The sequence below is a fragment of the Lolium rigidum genome, chromosome 7 (genome assembly GCF_022539505.1).
Source record: "Lolium rigidum isolate FL_2022 chromosome 7, APGP_CSIRO_Lrig_0.1, whole genome shotgun sequence".
In the NCBI taxonomy this organism is placed as follows: Eukaryota; Viridiplantae; Streptophyta; class Magnoliopsida; order Poales; family Poaceae; genus Lolium; species Lolium rigidum.
The window spans coordinates 341371337-341378499 of NC_061514.1; positions in this window are offsets into that span (position 1 = coordinate 341371337).

Here is a 7163-nt window from a genome sequence, read left to right on the forward strand (position 1 = left end):
CCGTCCAGGACGGCGCCTACCTGCGCCGCCTCTTGCGTCTGCTCGCGCACGCCGGATCAGAGGAGGCTCAGGCGTGAGTGGCGCCTCATCGTATCGGTGCCAGAAGCGGGGCAAGGCCTCTCGCTGTTCGCGACCGACATGTTGCACTCCATCATCGTGTCCCGTCCATGTCGCTGGCGTCGGGGTTCCGCACGGCAACGGCGTGGCGCGAGCCCTGGGTTCGGCGCAACTTTCAACGACGCCATGGCGCCGTGCGTTGGCTGCTTTGTGATGGACCTGGTGGTACGCAGCCATGGCCATGAACGGACTTCCATCGGACCATCGCCGGAAAAGCATGGAGGTGGTCCTGCCGCCCGCCCGCGATGGACATGGTGGTGGACCCCGCGGTGTGGGGCGACGAAGTGCTCGCGCCCGCCCTCCAGCTGGAAGAAGAAGCTGCTCTGGGCGACTAGGCGTCATGCGTGACGGCGAGGAGGCGGTGCTCGTTTCTTTGGAAGAGAAGTCAGCCATGGGGAGGATGCGCAGATGGTTGCGCCCGTGCATGGTGCAGATACCGACCATGGCTGACACGCCTGACGATGAGGTGCTGTCCAGCAGCGACAGGAGCGTCACACAAAAGCAGGCGAAATGGTCCCGGCCAACATAATCATTATGTACTAACAAGACCACGTCAGGCTGCGCCATCAACGAAAGGGACATGCAGGTCTGCTCCTTGTACAGGGATGATGTATCTCGTGTATTCACTGATTCGAAGTGTGAGAAAATGACTAATATTGCAGGGCCCACCTATCCCACAGCCAATGGGAGAACGAGTTCAGGCCGGTGCATATGCCGCCCGGTTCTGAAAGTTCACTCTCCCTATATGACAAGCTACACAACTATGATATGTGAATTACCTATCTGACCAATCATCCGAGCCACCCTCTTGCCAATCATTGACCATGATTACTGTTGGTCCATAGTGACCTTTCTTTTGGTCTCTAATGATGGGTGGCAGATGCGCGCCATCTTAAACGATAAAACGCTACACTTTCATCCTTATTAACATGCCTCGGTGAATGGAGTCAAGCATGACTAGTTATTTGGATTTTGGAAGTATGATCGAGGCTAGGCATGCACATGTGGTGACAAGCCCAGGCTCTGGTTGTTCGGTTGCATAAAAGGTGTGGTCCCTTTGGCCCGCCGTAATGGGAAAACAGGTGTCAATTATATATATGTAAATGCTAATTGATCATGCATGCAATGATCGTATCAATCTTCATAGGAAAGAAATGATATGCTTTTGTGGTACGCCATGTTATATATGTTGAGTAGTATGTGCGTAGGGGCTAGCAAGGATCGCACCCTCGTTTAAGTGATCCAACTATTTTAGCGATGCACTTCGTCCACTAATGCATGATTATGAAAAACTATGAAAAAACTCAAAATCATAACTAATCGACGGCTTATATTTTGAATGGAAAGAACAATCCATTTTCCGGCCAGTTAGAGGTTTTCTTTGTAACAGAAAATTTGAGTTTGATGATTACAAGATCATGCCTCCATCCAAGATCCAAGATCCAATAATCCATACAATAATGTGATACCGAACATGAGCTAGTATAATGTGGGTGGAGGGAAAGCATATGTGCCAAAAGTGAATCAGGGCGTAGGAGCCGTTCGGTCGTTGCCGCGCCATTTTCTTATGCAGCAGCACCGGTCGATCCCCCACTCGCATGCCACGCCGGCGCTCCTGATCGGGCCTGCACGATTCTCCCCATGTGCGTGCGTACGAGAGCGCAACAATGGCCTATATATACATACGCGCGCCCGTCGTCTCGCTTGCTCCCCATGATTCCTACCCAGCTCAGAGCTCACTCGTCAGTTTGCTTCTCGCTGTCACCTTTAGCTAGCTAGCTAACTCACATCACATCACATCATATGGCTCTGGAAGTGTTCATGGCGTGGGACCGCCCGCCGAGACGCCAGTACGAGCGGCTGCGCGGTGAGTTCTACGACGACGAAGAGGTGGGGGATTACACGAAGCCGCCACCGGTGTCAGCTGCCTGCAGGTGGACGAGGGCGAGGCGGCCGTTGCGTTTGCGGAAGAGGGTGGGGGTGGCGCCGCGCTCGGGCAAGAGAGGCGCCGTGAGGCTGCTGATGCGGCTGCTGCTCGTCCTGGTGCCGGTGCGGCGTGCGGCCGCGCTTCTGGCGGAGCTGGTGCGACGGGTCGTGGCGGCGGCGGAATGCCCCGCCATCGTGTTCTCCTCGCAGTGGGGCCTCCCCGCACTTTCACACTCCGCCAGCGGTGGCGCCAGCCACAGAGCAAGGCTGCGGGCTTTCTACCTCGAGAGGAGCCTCTCCGCCGGCTCCCCTTGCTAGATCATCAGCACCATTAGCGGACGGCCGCTGGTCAGCTGCAGTGGGTAGCCTTGTACGAAACCATCTTCTTCTCCAATGTAATCATGCATGCCATCGTCACGCACATGCGCCTCAGCTGTGCTATAGCCTTTGCAAGAAAAGAATGTCCCTCTACACTGGCGAGTACTTTTGGTACGTTAACTGACGCAACTTGCGATTCGTTTCTGAAAAAATGCAGTGACCGTGCTGTACGTGTGGGCTTTAAACTTGTTTGACGTTTCGGTGGCATCGCCGATCCATGACCAGGAAACCCAGGGTGTGCAGAGCAAGCCCACAGTGACCATGTCACGACACACAGGCTTGTCAAGTATGTTTGGTGTGCGCGTCTGGTTCACATGCTAAGAATTTTCTTGAGTCAGGACAGGCCGAGGTAGATTTCCTTGCCCGAACAAACTCTGAAATCTAAAGGGGTTGCTTCAAAACATGAGGATATCACATAAACAACAATCACAAAAACGGAAATGACATGCGTACTATCTTTCTCAAGTCCTTGCACTGGGGTCAGATGATTAAAATATCAAAGCACACACGGCTTATTGCAACGTAGGACATGAGTCAGATGGAAAAAACCATCATATGTATAACATTTCTCTGACAAAAATATATTCACTAATTGAAGTAAGATTTATCTGTTATGTTTAAGTAATAATGAGATCTTTTTAACCAACCGTTATATCCACAAAAATGAAGACGGGTTGTACTTCTTGGAACCGCGTAAGATGTGTTACATATGTTCATTTAAGTTAAATCATGGGTGGTGTGTATACCCTGTACCTATGATCATGTTCTGATGAAATTTGTGCAACTGAAATAAGAAAATACTGTGCTTCTGTTGAGTCACTTTATGTGTTCCTATTTTCCAAGAGATACTACATCAACTACGACGGATGGTGATCTTTGCGGCCTTCCCTCGTATGTTCTTTATCATCACTGAAAATTACAATCCGACATGCTTAAGCATTTTATTAATTTTCCTTTTATTCATATGGTTTTACATTTCTCAAAATAACTATTTTTATCATGTTCATGTTCTTTCGATATGTTCTCTTTGACTACTAGTTGATTTCCAAGTGCAACAAATCTCTACCTAATTTCGTTCATGAACCAATCAAATACCCCCAGATTTTCAACTATTTAGCTCAAAAGAATTTAAAAGAATCATTTTGTTAGATGTATTGTTTGCTTATTTTGAAACTTCATTTTCTGATGTGATGAAAAAATATATAATTTTTATATTACACTGAGGAGTTCAAATGGGCGCTATTTAGGTAGATACCAGGTAAAGCTATAACAGCCAGGGATCATGTATGGGAACCATATTGTCACATGTAATCAAGGTTTTGGCCCAAACTATACATGTATGAAAACATTATATATCTTAGAAAATATTTATACTGTGAACTAGAATTTTCTTGTTTTAAGGTGAACTGAGATATAATTGCAAGGGCAGGTAACTTATATCTTCGCTCAGATATTTATCATACATACAAGATTTTGTTTTCCCAAACTGTCATTAGTTTACAGCTCATCTATAGGCGTTTTTCAGAAGAACAAAAAATTATATTATTCTTTGGCCGCACAGATTTTCTTCTTCGTGTTGTGTTTCTTAGAACATTAGGAAAAACAAAGTATATTTTTGATTCGTAGGTGTGTTCTCCAATTGTCGAATTTGGAAACAACTTCGTCGGTAAGGTGTTAGGTCTGTCTGATCATTTGATAGTACCCTCGTCTTTGAAATTTTCTTTTGGAAATGAAGAGCGTAGCCCTAGCCTCTGCATCAATCGATACACATAGCTTGCTTTATTGCATAGTTCTAAGTTTTCGAGTTTACATCTCATGAATCACACAAAGGTGTACATAAAAATCAACCTGTATAAGAATAGAATAATAAGTCTCATATGCATATCATATTCGCTTTGAAAGCCACTAGTCAACCTAGTTGTAGATATTCCATGCAACCGTCTCTAATCATGTGCACACATAAATCATAGGTGCTTGTTGCACCTCTGGCAGCAAGAAAGACCGCTCATGGACCTAGTGAGTAGGCATACAGATAACCTATATAAAATGAGTAGTTATATTTTTGTTAAAAATAACACCGTTCCAACAGTTCAATAAATACCACACTAAAGCATAGGTCCCTACTTGAACTTGTGCTTTGCTTTTCTTTTCATATTTCCCATTCAAAGATTTACCAAACATATTTGTACAATATTTATTGGTAGGGCAATATTTAAAAAAGAAAGTTACTTTCCGGACAAGATGACCTGAAGTTGACTTAAAAAATTGAGTCATAAATTCTTCGGAGTCATAGAAAGCACATTTCTTACATATATTTCAATTACGCTTTGCAAAAGTATCCTTTGTAAGTATAAGATTTTTGTGTAAGAACCACATAAAAATATTTAATGATATCTTTAGTTTCCATATTTTTTTCTAAGGAAGACCGTATGCGCATTTACGAAATCAGTATACATGAGTTTAACTGAGAAAATCACTGAAGTAGTAAGCTTCCATATAAATTTATCCTCTCCACTATTTAGATTAACAAGCATCAGACGTTCAACAAAATGCAGCCAAGATTCCGTATAGAAAGGATAATGAGCTAAAACATTTTCTTGCCATGTGTCTTCCCAAAAATGAGTTGATTGACTATTACCTATATTAAAGAATCCACGCTCAAAAGAAGCATTCTTGACTTAAATTAGACCCTTCCAAAATTATGATGGGAAAATCTAGCGAGAAGCGCCGCATTGCTCGCCCTGCCGTGCGACGCCTCGCGATTCGAAAACACGCATCCCACCCCTATAGGAACGAGAGCAAACGCAGCCCGCACCTTATCCTGATCTTATCCCCCACCCCGAGATTTCCTAGCTACGCACGCACCACCGGAGCTCCGGGACCAGGCCGCCGCCGGCAAACTGCGCCGCTCACTCCTCCGCCTCGCCCTGCGTCTCCCTCACCAGTCCGCCATGCACCGCCGCCGACCACATCCCCGCCACACGCGACCCCCAGCAGCCCCACCTTATCCTATGACCGCCATGGGAAGCAGCGCGCGAGGTCGTCGTTGAGCACCGCTGCGGGTGGCCGCCGCAGGGAGGACGCCGCCGAGCACCGCCGAGGGTGGCCACCACGAGCACCACCGCGGGCAAACCGCCGCAGAGCACCGCCTCGGGTGACCGCCGCGAGCAACGCCGCGGGTGGCCGCCGCAGCGCACCGTCGCGCGTGGTCGCCGCGAGGCCGTCCAGCAAGCTCCGAGAGGGCAGGCCGACGCCGTCGAACACGCTATGGGATGGAAGGCGGCCGCCATCGAGATGCTCCGGCAGGAGAGGCCGGCGCCGTGGAGCACGCATCGGAGAAGGCCACCGACGCCGACCATGCAACATGGAGCGGCCATGAGGGACGAGACGAGGCTGCTCTGCGCGCTGGGCCTGGTGCTGCTCTGCATTCCGCGTCGGCATGCTGCTCTAGGCACTGGGCACTTGGCTGGTGGTGCTCGGCTTTGCCGGTGCGTGCACTAGTCGGCTAGGCCGTGTTGGGGGCTTGGGGCTGCACAACACCGCCGGCGAACCGCATGGTTTTGGTTCTTCAATCTCCAGTCCAGTGCATCCTCCATCTTCGCGGCCGCGGCACCTATTCGGTGGCTGTCAGCGGCATCAAACTTTCGGAGGACTCAATTAGTGGATTCTACACGATTTTGTACTCAGTGTTAGATGAGATAGCTAGCTGGTTGTAATCCTGGATGTTAGTATGGTTGATTCAGTACTAATTGAAGGATTAACTACTACGTCCACTTGCCAGAATAATTAGGAGCAATTGACATATTAATTAGCCATAGCTGCCAGATTTAATTCAGCGGCATCAAACTTTCGGAGTATCGGATTTAACTAGAATTAATTACCAGATTAATTAGTGGTAATTGCCATATTAGCCATATGTACTAATTTTTAGATTAGTTAATCCTAATTGCCAGATTAATTTCGAGTGGTTGCCAAGTTAATAAGCCTAATTGCAAATACAATCTCTATTTCTATCCGTGGCACTTTTAGGCAGCTAGTAACCTTTTTAGGCAGCTAGCAAGTGTATTTTTTCTTGTGACAGCAGGGCATCATATCACTGTTTTGTCTGTTAGTACTTGTTTTTAGCAAAATATGCCCACGGAATGATGAATGATGACGGGGCAGACTGAGCGGGAGTACTTTTTTCAGGTTGGATACAACCGCCGCACGGGATCACCTTTGTGCGGCGCCGCTAGGTAGTGCGGTCCAATTATGAATCAGTGGGTTTTGTTGCCACTTGTGACATCATTTTGTTATTGAGATACTTATTACCTAATAGCTCTTGCCATACCCCTTGCTCATTGAGAAGCTTAAAAATTTCATTTACTTAATAAACAACTTTTTTGATAAAGGGAATATATTAATATCAAAAGATACCAATTATACCCAGTTTCTGCAACAACACCCCACCCTAGTGGCAGTTCGGATGCACAGAGCCAAAAAAGAGTAAAGAAAACTAAGAAATAAAGGTCCCGCTACAGCATTTCAGACCTAGCAACAGCAATACAACCACCACCGTGACAACACCTAAAATAAAGACTCTCCAAAAGCGACGCCTCCAAGAAGAGAACGGTGCACCAGTGCCGTCGTCGCCCGACCAAAGGTCTTAGGTTTTCACCCTGAAGATAGTCCCCACTCTCAAAACAATGCCTCCAACAAGGTCATTACCAGGCACAACCAGTTAAGGCCAGACCTTAGGTTTT